Here is a 20,213-nt window from a genome sequence, read left to right on the forward strand (position 1 = left end):
GGGATTCTAATGATGTTAATATTTCTTGAACAGTTATATTTTGAACTGATACACTATTGGTACATTCAGGTAAATGCGTGAAGTAGTTAAAATCTCTATTTTCATCCGGGTTTTAGTAAACGGTCTGGAAAAATTTCGCAAATTGGTTGCAAATAAGCTGAGACTCGGTACTTTCGTTACCTTCAAAATGCATGCGTGATGGAAAATTATTAGTTTTCATTTTTTCCTTTGCAAAACGGTAAAACTGCTTTGGATCAGATTTGATATTACTTTCTACCCTAGAGTTATAATTCTCATAAGCTAATGAGATTTCTGCATCTAGTTCGCTGCATATGTTCTTGTATCGTTCCAGATTGGTCTCACATTTATGGTGTTTGTACATTTTATGGGCTTTCTGTTTTTTGTTTTTCAAGTTTTTGATCTGTTGCATGTACCATACGGGATCTTTGAAACAAAAGTTAGTGCGTTTTTTCGTCCTAGGAACTGTATCATTTATAATTTCGTATAATAGAGAGAGAAACGTATTCGCGGCTTTTTCAATATTCTCTTTGCCTCGCAAAAGTGATTGCCAGTCGACTGCACTGAGTTTACGGTCGATTTCTGTTATATTAGCTTTTTTAAAGTCATACACATACTCAAGTTCACTATCATTGGGACGTGATCTAGTGCTATCTATGTTCAATGAAGCTGTATGAAATTTCTCATTTTTCCATAGAGGATCAACGGCTTTATCTACGCTAAAATCTTCAGTGCAGTTTGTGAACAAGAGATCTAAAAAACAGTTTAGTTCATTTCGTATTGCGTTTACTTGATATAACCCTAACTGACTGGTCGTGTCGACAATTTGCTGTAGTGCCTCGTTATCTCCTACTATAGGAAGCAACAGTGATTCGTTATCGCAGTCCTTGATGAAGTCTGCATCTTTTTGATTGAAATCGCCGTATAGGGGAAAGTAGGTAAAGACGGACACTGGGGGTAAGATGGACACTTTTAATATTTCACAAACTAAAATGTATTATGATAGTTGAGTGATGCGAATACCTTCTTTATAGTGTGTTAATGCTTTTGAGTTGCATTATCGGTTTTCAGCAAGCAAACTGTCAAATTTGTAAGTAAAACAAAGAATATTTTCGTGAACGCGCAATTTGATGTAATTTTTATTCCACGGAAAATAGTGAAAAACCCGTGAAACTTACGTGTTTTCATTTGTTCACAATAGTAAAGTGATTAAATAGTCTTTCCCCGGTTTTCTAGTGAAAATCCAGCAGATTTTCGATGTTCCGATGAAGAGCTACGATCGTTTGAAAAATTCACAACTAGGTCGGGCAAGACGGACACACTAAGGTAGGGAAAGATGGACACACGGATTTTCCAAGAATTTTCACATGTAGCATCTGTTGTGTACTGCACTGCCCATAATCGCATATTTGTAACATTTGCAAAATTGGTGATTCGAGCAAATCGCACTTTTATATTTTGACCTTAAAGGCATTGTTCATAATATATTCTTGCAAATAGACATATTAACTAAACTTAGTATCACGAAAAAAGCACTACTTTACACTATGTATCCATTGAATATTACTTTTGAAGTCAAATTGGTTGAAATTTTTGCAATGATACATTTATGCCGTCACTTTCAAGCTACTTCTGGAATATATCACAGGGAAAATGAAGTTTTTCATGTATTCAACAAGCACGAGCTGAACATCAGAAACGAATCACCGGTGGTTGGTTACCGGACCAGAATAACTTCCGAGTTCCAAAGGATGCAGATATGGATTTGGATGGAAACTTTTTTGGCAAAAAAGTTGAAAAAGTTAAGTAGTGTGACAATTATGCGGTTATTTACGCTATGTGACAAAACAACTTGGTATTTTTTACGACTTTTTTCAAACAAACATAAGCATATTTTTCCAGATGTAAAAAGTACATACTATTCCAAGCATTTCCCAATAAAAAGCACGAAATCTATAAAATGTCGAATGTTACAATTATGCGATTACAGGCAGTGCAGATGTTCACAAAGTACACCCGCGAGAGAAACCAGCAGATATAAATCACTTAGCAGTTAGAACAGGCCATATAGGCGGAGAATTTTCGCCTTCATCGAAACCCATCCTCTCGGACTGTTCACGTGATGTATAGATGGACTCTAATAACGTAGAGTAATGTATGGCCATCACTTAACACATAAATCAGAAGAATGCTTAACGTACTTAACGTACTACACACTTAAAAAATTTCGCCGAATCTCGGCATTGTTTGTGCCGAGCATTTTTTCGCTGAAATACCGGTTGAATCCAAAGTTGCCGAGTGAACTCGGATGCTCGAGCTCGAGATCCAGTTTTAAGTGTGTACATCTTTTTTGTGAGTGTCCACCTTTACCTTCGTAGTGTCCATCTTACCCACCCCAAGTGTCCGTCTTTCCCAACCATGTCAAAAAACAGCAATTTGTAGTCTTATTTTTGAAGACCCAAAACACATAAAACTTGGAGGAAGTTCACTGATACCAAAAATGATTATGAAAACAAATGACCATAAGTTTCAATTTGTATGACTACTGCGATCTAAATAGCAATACCTAAGTAATTATTTAGATTAAACCTTAGGGTGTCCGTCTTTACCTACTTTCCCCTATATGAATTTTAATTTCCGGGTCAGAGTTACAAATTACTGAGTTGGCGGTTTCTAAAAATAATTCATAATATTGTTTTTTCGCAAATTGTGGAGGAAAGTATACTGATGCAAAAATGTGGCATTGACCGTTTAATACAGTTTTGACCCAAACATCACCCAAACCCAACAACTCTGCATCGAACTTTGTCTTGACGGCTACTAGTACACCGCCACCAGATTTTTTATCAGTTAACAAAAGATCACGATCGCTTCTGAATACTTGATAACTGTTTCCAAAAACCTCCTCACTCTTTATACTTTCAGACCAACTTGTTTCCGTTCCTATAATGATTGAATACATACAACCACTAATCTTTTTACTAAGAATATCAATTTTTTTTGAACTACTCATTCTGTTAAAATTCTGGCAATAAATTACAAACTCTTCAGCGCCACGTCTTGAATTACTCTCTTTCTCATCGAAAGGAGTCATTATTTCCGAAAAATCGGTCTATAAAATTTGTCGGCACTTTCCCTTGCGCGTTGCAGGGATTGAATCCTCTGGTTGTTCAAGTGTCTACTATAAGAATTAAGGTCTTCGGAAGCCGCTTGTTTCGGTACGCCGAATTCTTCATGTACCTCGAAGAAAAATTTCCTGAGCTCCTCCGCAGCTACTGGTAGTCCCTCTGATGCCAAAGTAAATTGTATGCTGGTTTCCGTCATACCGTCGTAGCAAACCGTTGGGTCTTTGTCATGCATGTACGCAAGGTAAAGACGTACAAGGCGCATAATTTTTGGATCTCGTAAACGCGTCTTCAGAAAACGCCCGTCCCCAACAGCTGATTGTTGTGTTAGGTTGACAACAGGAGGCCGCATGGGATCGAGCGACCACGATGTTGGGTGCGATTCTAATGTTGCTTTCGAAGTAGTGTTCTCATTTGGTGGCGATTCAATATTATGTTGGTTCTGGTTGTCTGAACGGTAAGGGTTTATGGTTTCACCCTTCCGGAAGTTGATGAAATTCGGAACTGCGAGGCCTGCTATAGGGTGGTCAATAGTTGATGGTGGTCTGGCAAATTTAACTTTGGCGGTTGCCAGTAATTGTTTATCCGATCCATTGACACGGATCTGGTCGTTTTGGTAAGTGTGTGTGAACTTGTGGTTGTTGTTGATATAGTTACTATTCGTTGTCTTGTTACTGTTGCTGTTGCTGTTGGTGGTATGGTTTCGATTGTTGTTGAAGTTTTTCGATTCAATATATTGTCGCCCCCTGCGTTTCCTGTTTCGTCTAGATTTTTCGGCAGCCTTTTCTTGGAGCCTACGAGTCCGTTGTCTAGCATCATAATCCGACCAGTCTGGCATCCAGCGCCATTTATTGCCCAAAAATCGCCATCCTGGCGAAGAATGGTCCGTTATGGGCTTCGTAGCTTTATTGTTAGCTGCCAAAGTTTGATTTAATTCTTCATGCAGTGACTTGTGTTGTTGTGATGCGCTAGTTTGATTAATTTGGAGACTGGTAGTAGCTCCAGAGACAAATTTTACCTCGTCGAGAATTTCACGAAGAGCAGAATCAGCATTAGACTGCGCTGAACCGGTTTCAATTGTAGCGAGTAGTTTGTTTATTGACCCTGTCGTTGAGTTTGTAGCTGCTGCTGCTGCTGCTGTCGCTGCTGACTTAGCCATCGCTTCAACAGCTGCTGAGGTGTCCGAATGTGTATCAAGAAGTGTTGACATTTTGTTTTTTATTTCTGCGGCACTGGCTTTGTTGCTGCTCGCGGCGTTGGTGATGGTAAGTTTAATTTCATTCAGGCTTTTTTCAATATGCTCCAGCAAGTTATCATGAGTCGCGCTGAGATTTTTATAATTTGAAAGCAGCTTATGGTTTACTTCAAGCGTCTTTCCGATATTTTCTGAGATGTTTCTGAGATGAGATGTCAGAGCCTTAAGATTTAGGTCGGTCACGAACTTTTCCTGGCAGTCCTGACAAAGCGGCAGCATAAAAGTCCGCAGGATTTCCTCGTGATTTCTTTGTGCACCTATGCACGCAGCATGAAATGTTCGGTTACAGATTCCGTGACAACGCCAGAGGTAGCGATTGTCACCTTGCGCACAGTTTACGATACCGCACTTCATTGCACTCGCGACGTTAACAAATGACCGTATCTAGTAAAAACAAATAAACTACTTTTGAATGCTTGCGCGCGTTCCACACGTCGTCGGTTGGATGAAAAAAAAGAAAAATGTTGAGGTACAAAAAAAAGTTAAGTAGTAAAAAAAAATGTATATATATACTATAGTGCAGCACGCGCGTCCGAACTCGACGACGGTCCGTAAGAGACTCGAATTTGGAGTGATCAGAATTTTGGCCGCCATTTTTAATTTGGCCGCCATATTGGATTATATTAGAAAAATTCGATTTTGACCCTGTTCGCAACTACCGATTTTCGATCAGCATTGGAAAGCTGAGAAAAAATGCTATAAGATGCAAGAAAAAAATTAGGTGAGCATCAGTGTTAACCTACCAATTGAACGTATTTTCCGAAAGAAGTTTCAAAAGCTGGTCTCGAGGTACGATGCTGGCTTAACAAGTCAGTCGTCGTATGTTCGAGTCTCGGCTCGGGAGAGACTGTTAGTATCAGTAGGATCGTCCCGCAATTGTCCTGTACACTCAACAGTTGGCTGCGAAGTCTGTGTATAATAAACAGAAGGTCGAGTTCCGATACGGAATGTAGCACCAAGGCTTTGCTTTGCTTTAACGATTTTCAGAGATATAGCTCAAATAAAACATCAAGAATTGTTAAAATCTCCATTTTCTAGAAACTATTTCACCCCTTGGTGACCGAGGTGTCAACAAATTCAATCAACCAAAAATGGCATAGTCATTTTTTCTCTATTCCTAACTAATATATGCATTTATATCAAATTCGAAAAACCTTGTGCACGTAGTGGCCTGGTTTCAGCGAGGATTGCTCATAAAAGAAAAAAAGATTTCGCCATCTCTCCTGGTTTTCCATTTATATCGAGCCTCGCAGTCTTCGTGGAGTTCCTTGCAGGGTCTCGTCGCCCATATGCATCGAGACGGGTGAAATTAAATGGGAGGGCCCGTCTGGCCTACGAGGTTTTCCTCAGGTGGTGATGAATCTTCTTGTTGCTCTTGCCTGTCTTTAAACCAGCGGGTCAGCGCATCTTTTTGTCCGATGATCCTTATGTTTCTACTTCATTTCTTTGTCCGGTGTGAGCTGCGTTGACTAGACTTCGCTCTAAAGTATATTGGCTCTTCGTTTCTTCAGGCAACCAAAAGGCAAAAATAATTTTGTGAATGCCACTGGTTCCGGTATATAGTAATAGTCAGCTCGCTTGACTTGGCCGACGACGCTGATTGTGTAGCCCCTGACATGGGGAATAGACGCACAGACTAGCTGTCTGCTGCACTGCCCAGCCGTTCACCAACGGGAAATGAACTAATAGACTTAAATTTGGTAAAAAGCAGGGCCGGAACTCAACGCGAGGGGGCCCGGGGCAAATATATTTGTGGGGTCCTTTTTTCTTATAAAATATTTAGAGGTAAGAAAATTTCAAATTATGAAAAGAAGAAAAGAACGCTTCGCTAGAAGCATCCTTATTGCAGTTTTCTTATGTCCAAACTCCCGTAAATTCCCGTAAATTTTCAAATCGGTTGATGGTCTTCGTTATATATCGGTCGACGTTTTCGGTATATACAAACTTTGTCAATTAGCATATTCCTGCCTGTTCAGAGTGGTTTTGCTCATAGAGGTGAACTATATTTTCGTAACCGCTCACTTTCTCTCTCTTTTTTCGTTCCACTTATTTTTTTTTAATATTGACATATGGTTAGAAGAATTGATTTGTCAGATCACGTTCAATTTATCCGGAAGATCGTAAAAAGTTAGTTTTGTAAATATTTTAAGTGAGGTTTACATTTGAACACGATAACTGCAGCTTCGACAGTCTTCGAAAAGATCCATTTCGAACTGCTCTCAAATAGATCGTTTAGCAACAAAAGGCTGGGGTTCGGCTTTTCGTTTCTCTTCCCTTTCAGTGTTGCATCTCTTGCAAAAGAGCCTTTTATATTTCGTTGAATATCAGCTGGTCAGCAAAACCTTGTATTTCACATCTTAGATCCAGGAAGTTAGGTTCAGCGATAGAATCGTTCGATATCGCCAAGTGGTTTTATTGAACTACAATGTAGTTCATCAAACAGTTTTTTGATGATTGTTAAAAGAAAATCGGATGATGGTTGTTTCTGTTCAATTTGGTCAATCATCAAGTATATGAGTAGTGCGCTTCTGGACAAGGTGACAAATTGTTCAGCAGATATTTCAACAGTGACTTCTTTGAAGCACGAAGGATGTTTATACTTGAATCGGTTATTTCCCAGTCTTCATTATTCAATGTGCGTATACGTAGTAGCTATTTAAAGTTGGAAAAACGGACAACTTTCACAGAGAATTCTGGGCTGATTTGGGTTAACGAATAGACAGTTTGCACGAAGAAACAATCGTTAATCCTCAATGTGCGTAGGTTTCCGACCAATTGATTTCTCTTAATCTTAGTATATTATTCGTAATTCAAGAGTTACTAAGTATCTGGGTGTTATAGTTCCACCTACCGAATTTATAATCACGTTTTTTGATTGCGTATCTACTTGTTTGTGGAAGCTGATTTGGGTAGGACGTCTCAACGTAACGATAGAAACGCCTTACATGTGGTTAGTCGTTACTGATGCAGAATTACATCTGATAAAGTACCATTTATGTAACTCAAATAATATGTTTTGATTTACTTACATCATTGGCTGATACAGATATCATATTATTCAAATTGAAATTACAATTATTAGATCGAACCCATACGTCTAACCTCATGCATAGCTTCATTAGGACACTGTTGAGTCTGTTATCAACCGCAGTCTACCGAAAGCAGCCCTCATCCAAGCGAAAAGGGAGCCCAAGTTATGCACCATTGGTAAACCAGCAGCGCCCAGGGTTTGTCATTTTGCAAAAAATCGAGTACAAGAGCACTACATGTATCTTGTCAATGCGCAAGCCGGTGGCGCACTTGTGATGCGATAAACGATGGCAGCCTGCGCAAGGTGATGCAATTCTACGCACGCGTGCCTTTTTCGCTCTCTAACGCCACAGGATAAGCAAAGGGGAAGCAGCAGGCGGCGGGGCACCGGTACGCAATTTGCATGCGACTGCCGCCAATCTGCATTGGTAGAGCCGGCTTGGCCGTACAAGTATTCGACTCCGCGTCACGTCAAGGTAGATTTTGGCGCTTCTGTGAGTGCCGCAGCGCAAAAAAGTAGTTTTATTAATCAAATTTCGCTTATAATTCCACGATGCTGTCGAAATTGGGTGTTCTGCGAAATGACATAAATTTATTCGAGTTTTTTGGCTGTTTGTTTCATTCATTTTACTGTTGCATGCCGGTACAGCAAGTATACAGTGTGAATTTAAATAAGGTAATATTTTGTGTTTGAGGACGCTGTATTGATTGCCCAATGATAAACTTGTTATATATTGCCTGAAAGGGTACCAAAATTACCAAATAGAGGATACATTTCGATTAAGATTCAATCGTGTTTTTGGTTGAACAACCGATTAACAATAATCAGATGGAATCAAATAACATGAAAATGTATCAAAGTATTACCAAAAATCGAAATTTAACTATGCATCAGAATATGTCAGAAATGTTTTTTTCAACGGTAGGGTCGGAATGGAATTTCACGTTGGAATGTTGGAGGGTCTCAGTTGATCCAATCCGAGCGATTTCAAATGATGTCAATTTTTCTTTCATTTAAACTGTTGGGCGGTGGTATGCCATGGTTTTATGTTTATAATCTATTGGATCATTTTTTCGCACAGCATGCTGTCGTCGTGGAAGGTCTCACCGTGGCTACTTCGAAATACTAGATTCATGTTTATGTTACATCTGTGTACGCAGTTCAATCTACCTATTTGTAGGCCAATAGTTAAAATCTCTGAGAGCAATGAATTACATATTAACCAATGTTCCTGAGAGTAAATAACAATTTAGTGTGTTAATTTCGATATTTAAGAGAAACTTAGAATACATAGTTATGCACATGAATTGTACATTGATGAAAACACGGAGCATCAATAATGTCAATGTTATTGAGCCAGGTTTTTCTGTTTGTATTTTTCAAAGGAGGTTTGTTAAGAGCTTATTGTAATAATTATTGGTAAATAACCACAAATGGTGACTTCTCAACACTGTTATTGAGCAAGGTTAAAATACACACAACATGACCAACTAAATATAATGAGCGTGGAGCTCCGCAGCATCAAGGTTACAGAGTTTGCTTTGACAAGCGGGTGATCGTGGGTTCGCATCGTTCTAGAATTTGATTATTTGGATATTAAAATCCACAGCTACCCTGTGACTTTCTTTTTATAATAAAATTGGTCTGAGCAACGTATATCAGTTCTCTCCAGAAAGTTGTATTTATGGCGCGATATTGGTTTGACGGACAAGCAGTCAATAAGAGTTTATTATACTGACTACATGTTTAGCAGTAGGGCCTCTTCAGGTGATGCGACGCAGTGTGATCGTAGCAATAAGTCTATCTGATAGTACACCAGAAGAACGTTTAGTGATCTCTCTCTAGGAAATTATCACATAACAATTCAAAAGGATCAAAGCAGCATTCAGAGACTCCATTTGATTACTCTCTGTTTGATAATTTTGTCAGATTGGTTCTCAAAGTCAAGGATATTGGTACCCTGACATTCGTGTTCTACAATGTAGGCTTCTCTCCTGACCTGAACATCAAGCGATTATGCCTTCCACTTGACCTTTTTTCGTAAGTTTATTTTAAAAAACGCCGGTCGTGGTAACACGGACGATGGAAACTGCATTTCTGATGACTTGCTGATTTCATCTACATTTGCTACTGTTAATTCCTCGGATCCGGGAAACCCCTTAACATGCACTATGGAAGCCCCTGACCCCTGCAACACAGTCGTGCTACTTGCTGACGTCCGTCTTCCTCATCGTCTCGGTCTTGTGTTCTGAGATGGGGACGGTGTCTACCAGCCTGCATCGTCAGGCAAGTAATTGTATATCCGACCTTTCGGCATCCCATGCTTTCTAACGTGCCCATATTTTGGCGCATGGATTAGCTTCGTATTCACAGCAGTTGCGGATTAACTACCAAAATGTGCGTGGGTTGCGCACAAAAAAATGTTCATTCTTACGATATCATTGTATTTACTGAAACATGGATCGACGATCGCATTCTTTCAACACAATTATTTAGGAATCGTTTCTCATTAATGCATTGGTTTTCGATGAACAAACAGAAACCGGTTTCTGATTTTTCGTCGGGCTGAATACTCTGCATTTCGCGCAGTACTTTCGGAAGTCGACCTGAATGCGTTATTGGATCGGTTTTCCTGTGCCGTGCAATTGATGCCATCCGTGATCCTCCACAGAAACCAGTGTGGTCGAATCTACGCCTCCGATCTCTCAAGCGCTTGCGGTCTGCTGTGCTTCGGAAATACTGCTCACATCTTTCGTCATACAACAAAATTCAGTAGAACATTGCTAGCCGCAAGTATCGTAACTATAGCCGATGTTTGTATAACCGGTACGTGAAACGTATTCAAAGTAATCTTCGAGCACATCCAAAACAATTCTGGTCGTTCGTGAGTACTAAACGGAAGGAAGCAGGATTACCCTCTTCCATGTTTCTGGGTGATTCAGTTGCTTACAACGAACGTGAAAAATGCGATCTATTTGCCAAGCAGTTCCAGCAAGTTTTCAATGGTTTGTTGCTTCTTCCGAGCTAGTCAGTATAGCCAGCAACGCAGCGACCGAGACGTGTTTCCATTTCCGATACCGTTCATTAATACACAGGATGTTGTCCTTGCACTGAGTAAGCTGAAAGCTTCGTAGACAGCTAAATTTGACGGTGTACCTTCGGCGGTTCTCAAGCGATGTGGAGAAGTTCTCTGTTCGCCAATCGCCTAGCTTTCCAATTTTTCTGTGCAGCAATGTAAATTTCCTGACCGTTGAAAATTCTCATATCTATTGCCAAATCACAGAAAAGGTGATAAACGCAACACCGCTAACTATCGTGTTAAGTTGTTCGAGATAATTATTTACGACGCTTTATTCGCTAGCTGTAAACATCATATTGATATCGAGCAGCACGATTTTTTTTTCATCAAGATCAATAACTACAAATTTAATGCAGTTCGTTCTTCAAATCACTGTAGGTATTGTTTCTTCATGAGATCAATCCTAGAGACTAGTTACATGCGTCCATGGAGTCCTTTCCATGCAAATTGGTCACGCAGAATGGAAATGGTCCAGGAAAAATTCATCCGCTATGTTTTTCGCATTCTCCCGTGGCATAATCCACAGAACTTACCACCGTACGAAAACCACTGCCGACTTCTTGATATTCAACCATTTAACTGGCCACATCGACTGCCCAAGTAATTTGACCCAGCTCAGTTTACATGCTCCAGAGAGATCATTGCGTCACAGAAACTTTCTTTATTTGAAACCGCGCAGTCGACTTTCTGGTTCCCACGATCCGATTCAGTGCCACCGCTTCAATAAGTTTTATGAGATATTTGACTTCAATATAACGACCAACGCATTTCATCAACGAATTATTGATGTTCTACGAACAACTTGACTATATTTTCAATTTAATTATTATTCATTAAGACTCATCTTTGTCAGATGAATATTGACTGTGAAATAAATAAATAGATAAATAGATAAATAAATAAATGAATAAGTTATGTTAATATTCATGATAAAAATACTAAGCAAAAATACTTTAAAAGTGATACTGTCAATAATATGAGGTGCGGACAACACTTTGAGAAAAATATAAGTTTGGGCTTCAAATGGTGAGTTGACAACCTTGATGGAGCGCTAAACTTAGCTCTTGCCTTCGCCAGGCCCTATCTCACGCCTCCGCGAGTCATAAGATCACAATAGACTCACAATGGACATTACGCACAATAGTTACAGCAGAGCTATCTGCGGTGCTTTCACAGTTTGTTTCTTGAGCATGGTAGAGGAGGAAAAGAGATTAGGAGAAAAAAATAGACAGCGTTGCTCGTGCCAGTCGAGTTTACTTATGTCGAATTCGTTTTCGCGGTGTAGCTAAACGAGGACTACACTCTTACCCGGTGATTTTTTTTCTACTTTCCGGACTATGTCAGTGCACACTGTTATGTACTTCTGCGTATTCTCTTTAGAGTGATTCACCCCTCTTGTTTCTCTCAGATGAGGGGGGGGGGGGGCGAGCTGGAAGCAGCGTTGCAAATCGAGCGAGAAGCAAAACCTTTATTCTCCTTTCTGCTTGAGAACGAGACATATGCTACGCTTCTCAAGTCTTTTGCACACACGCTTTGGAGATACTCTTTCTTCTTCATGCATTCCCCTGAGTGGCAGCAAGCACGTACCGACACGAACAAACTCTTTCGTATTGCTTCTCAGCTACCGTGAAGGAGTACGCGAGTTCCTGCTGGTGAGTAGGAGTACTCGACTAAAATTGCTTGACTAGGAGAAGTGCTTGAAAAACTGTGCTCGAAAACGAAAATGCTTTCTTCCCGACAAGCACCAATAGCCGACAGTGGGGCAACGTGTAGGGTATCGGACTGCTTCGGTAAGTTTTTTACAGCAGTCTAATGCAAAACCAGCCGAAGCGAGCCCCTGCCGAAGTAGTCCGATACCCTATCATTTTTTCCCTCTGCAACCATCGCAAAGCATCTTGAATCAATTCTCGCGTAATTTTTCAAAAGGACCTAAGTAACAATGAGAGGTTCTCTCCTCTCTCACTTTGTTTCGTTAATTACGTCGTCATTATTAACATTTTCCAAGCTTTCTTCCACTTAATCGAGAGATTGTAATACTGTCTTGCTTACTTTGCATTGAGTGTTATGAAATTGGAAAATATAACATAGTCATTGATCAAAGAGAAAGTAAACAAAGAGAGTCTCACAATGTTAGATAGATCCTTTTGAAAAATTACGCGAGAATTGTCTTCGGTTGTTCGTTCTCGCGAGTTGGGGAGTAGTAGTCAGCCTATACACCAGAGAGACGCCGAGACACTCACCGTTAAGGCAACTGTCAACATCAAAACGGGCGAGCTGCATAATTTTGCATTGCCGTTATCCGTTTTGATGTTGACAGTTGCCTTTACGGTGAGTGTCTTGTCATTTCTCTAATATACAGGTTCCCTAGGGAGTAGGTATACACGAGTACACACGAGAAGAGTAGACGGGAGTGTGCGCATATAATCTCGGGAGTAAGAAAGGAAGAACGAGAAATAGCTTGAATGGAGAATTCTCTACTGTGTGAAAGCGGCGACACCGAGAACCTCACATGAGGTGTTGTATGCTGCTTACGAGCGAGACTAACAACACTGGCTGGAAGTGTGTTTGTCTCTTTGTAAGTGGTTGAGACACTTTGAAGTGCAAAAAGAAGCAGTGTGATGAAAGTATTGCTACACGCAGGTACATACTGAAAGGGAAGTGCGTGGTGAATTTTTTCTCCGCTCTTTACACATACTGAGGAGAATGCCAAGCATGATCATTGGTACGTAAACCATTCTGCGGCAGTGGAGGTAATACCTCGCCAACCCGAGCATCTGTTCACTAAGATGGAGCGGCTCAAAACAGTGCCTTATGTCCATTTGAGGTCCTGATATCAGAATGGGACTTTGAATAGAGCTGAATTGATGGTCTTTTGACGAGACAGGAGGTTGAAGAATGCCTAACAAATTGCCCCGCAATACACCATAAGTTGCAAATATCCAAGAAGTATCCTAACAATCGGCACAGACCTAGGCGACGAAATAAGGACTACGTTTGGAAATTCGTTACACAGAACTGCACATCGTTATGCTTTCACGGCTGCGGCAGGATCATATATGTTGCATTTAATGCACGCAACTTTGTAATCGTAGCGCAGCAGAAACTTTACTAGTTGGGTCAGAAGGTATGGAAACACGGACATTGACAAACCTGTTACCAAAGCTGTGGCACTATCAATTAGCTGGTTGTCGACTTTATGGTATTGGGTAGGATGCGCTGACGCGTGATCAGATGGGAGCCGATCAGAGCGAAGATGTGTAAGCTGAGGATTAAGGGCAAGTACTTATCTACAGTATCATCAACGTGCACTGCCCACACGAGGAACCGACAACGGGTCGTTAAGATCGTCATCGATGATATCAACACTCAGGTAGGACGGAAGGGAATATGCAGACCGGTAATCGACCGAACAGCCTAAGTAGTCAGAAATACCTTCTCCGACCGCAAAGACATTCACAAAGCTACCCGCGGATCACTTGACGGTGAATTATTCTGTGACGTTATTAACGTTCACAACTGCCGTAGAGCGAATATAGGTTAAGAACATTACCTCGATGGAGCGCAACACGCGTCGAAGTCACAAGTCGCAACTAAACATTGAGTAACTGCAGAACGCCGAAGTTGCACAGCAGCTGGAAACAACACTACAAATGGAGAGCAGCTTAGCGCAGCTATTCTTGGAAATCGCTAGAAGGGCATTCTGTGAGCCATAGGTAGTACTGTTGTAGTGATTCTGTGTACAATGTTTCCAAACAAGAGAAACTATTTGTTCGTTGACGAGAGTAAACAGTTAGTGAAGGAGAAGAATACAGCACGAACGAAAACGAACGTGGAGTGCTACCGACCCGCGTGAAATAGGCAAAACTCGGTCTTTCGGAAGAAGGAGCACCAGTAGGAAGATCGAGATCGTGAGACGATGGATGAACTGTACCATGTGAATGACACACGAAAGTTCTACGAGAAGCTGAGCAATTCCCGTAACGTCCTGCAGAAATGCCACAAATCGACATATTCGATCGAGATCAGCTATGGCAGATTCTGCACGATTACGGTTTCTCGGATAAACTGACGCCGATCACAGTGGTTCAATAAGGCAAAAAGTAGAACTTAATTCCATGGCGCCTTTTACCTTCATCCTAGCCTAATAGTGTCTTCGGAACAATTGTTTGTATGAATGACCCGCAGAATCGCAAATTGTCAAAAATTGTAATAATTTACTATACCAAAAACAAAAAAGTGGAAGAGGTTGTTTAAAAGAAACGATCGCAAGGTTAACTTAGAATTACGACAGCCTGTCTTATGTCAATAATTTTTTGCAATAGCTTTGGAAATACACTCGATTAGGGTTAATCATTTTAGTGGTGTGAAGCGATATATTGTTCCGTAAATGTTTCGTATATTATTTTTGATTTAATGGAATGGAATGGGATAACTGGAAAAATAGGTGTGGCTAAATTATTTCCTGTAATACCATTCTACAACGTTCGAAAAAAAAATACATCTCATTCATTCTGGCTCAGAGCGATCATTTGATAAGCTCCACCTTTATTTTTAGTTTTCAAGTTTTCCTCAGTTTCGTAGCACGGATGTACAAAAATGATTTCTTGTGGACATTCTGCCGAACCGGACCGATAGCACTCTCATGAAGGCAACAAAATAACATGTATTGTGTCGTGTTGCGCGGCTTGGAAGGAAAAAATGTTTCCTTCCCCGTGTCGCATGGAAGCAGATTGCTGCTGAGAAGGTGGAAATTCTGCTGTGAAGTCAAGCAATAACCGTCTTCTTCGAGATGTTACATCCTTGTTAATAGAGTGTTATGAATTTTCTAAAACGGACTCAGCGCCGTGAACAGAACTTGCTGAGCTTTTCTGTTTGAAATCGGATTTGTTTCGCATATACCGCTTGTGATGCACAGTATCAATGAATCGTAATATATATCACACTGCTGCGCAATTGCAGCAGCATCAAACTGCAATCAAAGCTGCAGTTTAGTAATAACCATTCATTATGCTCTTCCAAATACATTTAGTAGCCTTGAGAAAGGCTGGTTGCTGCAATTGCAAATTTCATTCAATTATCGCATAAATGCTTCATGGTTCAGATAGCGCGCGATATCCGCTCTGACATAGATATTTTGCGATCAGCCAGAAATTGAAACCCGGCTTTTCTTTCTTCTTCACGATTGCTCACGGTGCTTGATTGATTTTCCAATCGATTACTGCAAAAATGACGAAAATCGGTTAGAAACTGACTGAGCTTAAAACGGTTGAAAATGGACAATTTTTGTGACGCTCTCGATGATTTTGAAATTGGACATATTGTATATGTTGCCGTTAGACGTAATTCTACGTCAAAATAACTTTTTTGTGCTAAGAGAAAGAGGAATTGTTTATTCAGGTAAGTTGTAGAAAATCAAAAATATGAAACTTTGTTGAACAAACAAATATCCTATCTTCATCAGGTACAAAGTTACGAAGGTTAAAAGTATATTACATGGAACTTACTTTAAATTTAGTTTTCTGTTCTTAACTTTTGTTAGTTGCATTTTACACGAAAGTGTAGTTATAAGGAATTATTGGGGCACACAAAACACACATTTTTGTCAAAGATTATACATCTTCAGGACTTTTCCTCACAAAGTTATTTCATATTTTAGCTTATTTTTTCGATAACTTTAAGAGCGTATAGGTAACTAACTTTTTGGTGTTAAGAGATAGAGGGATGGTTTATTTGACAAAATTCCAGAACGTGCAAAAATATGAAATTCCAGAACGTGCAAAAATATTTGCTGAACAAACACAATTCCTATCTTCATTGGGAACAAAGTCAAAGAGTATTTTAAATAAGAGTTCCTTCAAAATTACACAGTAAAAACAATTCGCGCGAATTAACGTTTGTTTACATGTTCAAATATGAAACATTGGAAACCATGTAATATTTCGTGATGCAATATTTTTATATGCAATGTAAATGAATTATTGTAAATTTTATTATAATATATATATATATATATATATATATATATATATATATATATATATATATATATATATATATATATATATAAATATATATATTAATATATATATATATATATATATATATATATATATATATATATATATATATATATATATATATATATATATATATATATATATATATATATATATATATATATATATATATATATATATATATATATATATATATATATATATATATATATATATATATATATAGATATGGATAAAACCGGCCGGATTGGAACGCGTCGAAGACTAAGCACAGGAACAGGAGAGGAAGAGATTCCAGAGAAGACAGGGTCAAGCTCCTACTACGAATTCAGATTATCGGTTATTAAATCGAAGTGGTAGACGAGTTTGTGTACCTGGGCTCAACCATACTATAACCAAAACCAGAAAAAAAATTAGTCGACGCTGGGCATGTCGTAAGGATGTTGACGATAGCCCGGTGGAAATGATCTTCGATTACAACCCGACTGGAATGAGGTGTCGAGGCGCGCTGCGTCCCCTTGGCCACCTTGACTTGATCAAGGGGAAGACGACCTGCGAGGCCTCCGCAGACGACATGATAAGCGAGCTGCCGCCGTGGATCGTATTGAAAGTAGACGACTTTTATTGAACAACAGGGGATACCACAGTTTGGAGCTGACTGGTAAGGTAAGGGTTTGAGGCTACAACGAAGGTTCATTAGATTATATTCAAATAATTTGTCACTACTATTGTCAAAATTGGTCCAGGCATTTAAGAGAACAACAGGTAATATTAGAGAACGTTACGCAAATACACACACATACGTTCAATTAGTAAATCACTGCTGAAATCTGTAAATACATGATTCTTCATCATAGAAATATTATAATATTGGTATACAAAATATAACCTAGCTAGAAAAGTATCTGGTACTGGCGCTTCTCAATTGATATTTAAGCTAAATGTTGAAAACTGTTTCATTGAAAAATTACAGAGAAACAGTACCGGCACATCTCACTAATGACATACCGCATCATTTATCGTGGGATTAGGTAATAGAAGTATTGCATTGAGCCGACCACCTAAAACATTCACAGGTACGTGATCACCGAAAACAAAAAAAGTGCAGTGGAGTGTGCACAAAATGTGCACTTCATCCTAATTATTTCGCGAGCTTCCATGATTCACATAAAAACCACATTCTCTAATTTGTACAGCTGCTGTTTTAATGCGTGCTTATGAAATCAACATCTTTACCCACCATTATTCACTATTTTACGACGGTAACTTTAAAATCTAACGAAGCGTAATTTTTTTTTTGAGTCATCTTTTAGAAGATCAGAATATTTTCTATATATTTAGTATTCCTATAATTGAATAGTTTTGGGTGGAGTAGATTCGCTTGGATTCATTGGGGTGCACATCAAGTCTATTTTTTTTACAATCCTGACGAATATTGTCCGATTGATTTCGGCTTGGTGTAGATAAAACAAATGCCAATATTGCAAGATTTCAAGAGCAAATGATGATTGATTGTTGATTGTGGAATAAAAAGGCATTGTTTTTTTATTGATCTTCGTCAAAAAATCTTGATTAATATATTCACTTCCGGCTGAAGCTCTAACAAAACTGAAAACCCCGATAAACAATTTTTTATGTCAAAAAATTGAATTTAAATAAGCAGCATTCTGAACATTTGAAGCAATTTAGAGAAACTTTTGTTTAAACATAATTCTATACCGTATATTGATGAAGAGTATAATAATAAGAAAAACTAGCAGTAAACCTGGAATATTATCGGCAGCTTCTTTTTTCAGATGTAAGTTGATATAAAAAAAGAATAAAATACGGCCGCTAGTTTACGATGCAACATTATGCCGCATTAGCATTAGTATTATTCCAATCAACCGACCCGACGGGCAAGCAATTCTAAATCAATCAAATTCACTTTTTAAAGAGTAACAAGCCTTTTTTTCAATCGAAAAGTCCAATCATGTAAAATATCCAGCGAGCCTATTGCACTACACCCCGTAGAAGTAGGTACGAAACAGTCGCCACCATCAACCCGGACTAGACGAGGAATTAGCAAACAAACCCTCCATTAATGAAATAGCTCGAAGCAGCGGCTGATAGAACGGACGGTCGTTAGTATGAGGCTTTATCGCAATAGTCTGCGGCTTGCAAATTACTGTAATAATCGGCACACGATATTCAAGTGAGTTCACTTGGAAATCGCAGCGGAAAATGATCATTTCCCCACCCCACCGCACGGTTCACCGGGAGTAAATGGAATCTTCCGCGTTCGCGATCTAGATTGTAGAACATCAGATGACCTGCGGCGGCGACAACTCGATAAAGTGTGTTTGTGGTTAGTGAACAGTAGAACTCCGCTGTGATGTTCAAGGTGATTGAAGAGGAATCCTTTTATCTGGATCACTGTCGCACAGCGGGGATCGCCGTCACGTAGTGTGGTAAATGGATAATCTTTGCTCGAACCACGTCGTGGTTTAGAATGGAAATCAGAACTGGTTTTATGGGATCAGAAAACGGTAATGAATAATAATTTAACAATAATTTATGGTAGCTTGCTCGGGGGATGTCAACGAAGCTATAAATTAGAAGATTCATAGAGCTATTCGCAGCGCAGCAGCAGCGATTGCATATTAGCGGCTTTAAAATGTGACTGAGTGAATGTGGTGCAATCTTTGTTTCAGTAAAGTCAAATGTTCGATTGCTGCGACAGTGCATCGCATGTCCAATCAACCGGGCTATTAATCGACACCGAGGCATTCATCAGAGACGACGGTTGAGTTGACCAGCTGTTGATGATGTGTGATCCGAAGGCAACCCGGTGTCAATGCTAATTGTTTGAAAGAAACAAGCTCCTAAACAAAGCGCGAATTCTCATCAAATAGCGGCAAACAAGATTCTCAATGATAATGCACTTTTTTGTACAGTCGCCTGCAGGGCCTGTTGTTGTTATGTTGCAGTCGTCATCGCCGTGAAGTTTTATATTCAAGTACACTGCACATTGTGCAAAGCTCGTATACAAACGACATTTTGTGTATTCATACAATCAGTGGCGTTTGCCTAATCTTCACAGTGTGACCCTCGAGACACTTTAATGCTACAACGAAGCACATTATTTTCAAATAACTTACACAAACTGTAGACTGATTAAAACACTTTTTCTCTAAAACACTACTAAGCATATGAAATACCAATAACCCAGAGCAGCCCAATCTATACACTGTATCACAATGAGATTGATCCACTAGACGATATCGCGAGACAATTCACGAAAAAGCGAACGAACGCACGAACGAACGATCAACGACGGCGCGTGGAGCTCTCGGATTGCGCGTGATAAACCCGGTGACGACAAAAATCGTACTAAAAGTTTCAAAACAGAGGAAACGTATTAAGGTTTGTTGTGATTTTACAGCTTCGCTCTTTGCGCGCAGAATCACTCTGCCGCCGCTGCTGCTGCTGCTGCTGCTGGCAGCTTGATGAAACAACCTCGTGAGCGGTTGGGTATCTGTCGACCCCCCAGCCGGGAGGTCGGAGGTCTCAAGGGGCGCGCAGGCTCCTTCTCCCGGCGCTGGCATCGTCATTATCGTCATCGTCTGTCGCGCATGAGAGAAAGAGAGTATATGTTCGACCACGCCGCCGTTGGGTTTGTTTCTCCAAACTTGCGGTTCTCGTCTAT

General features: G+C 39.7%; 1 protein-coding gene across 1 annotated transcript in view; it reads right to left on the reverse strand.

Moving 5' to 3' along the window:
- Positions 1-19,967, reverse strand: part of LOC129721120 (uncharacterized) — a 115,239-nt gene extending 95,272 nt beyond the window's left edge. The window contains exon 1 of the mRNA XM_055673299.1: positions 19,666-19,967. The gene's annotated coding sequence lies outside the window, so the exon portion shown is untranslated. The remainder of the gene's footprint in view (positions 1-19,665) is intronic.
- Positions 19,968-20,213: the final 246 nt, after the last annotated feature.

The sequence above is a fragment of the Wyeomyia smithii genome, chromosome 2, assembly GCF_029784165.1.
Source record: "Wyeomyia smithii strain HCP4-BCI-WySm-NY-G18 chromosome 2, ASM2978416v1, whole genome shotgun sequence".
Taxonomy (NCBI): domain Eukaryota; kingdom Metazoa; phylum Arthropoda; class Insecta; order Diptera; family Culicidae; genus Wyeomyia; species Wyeomyia smithii.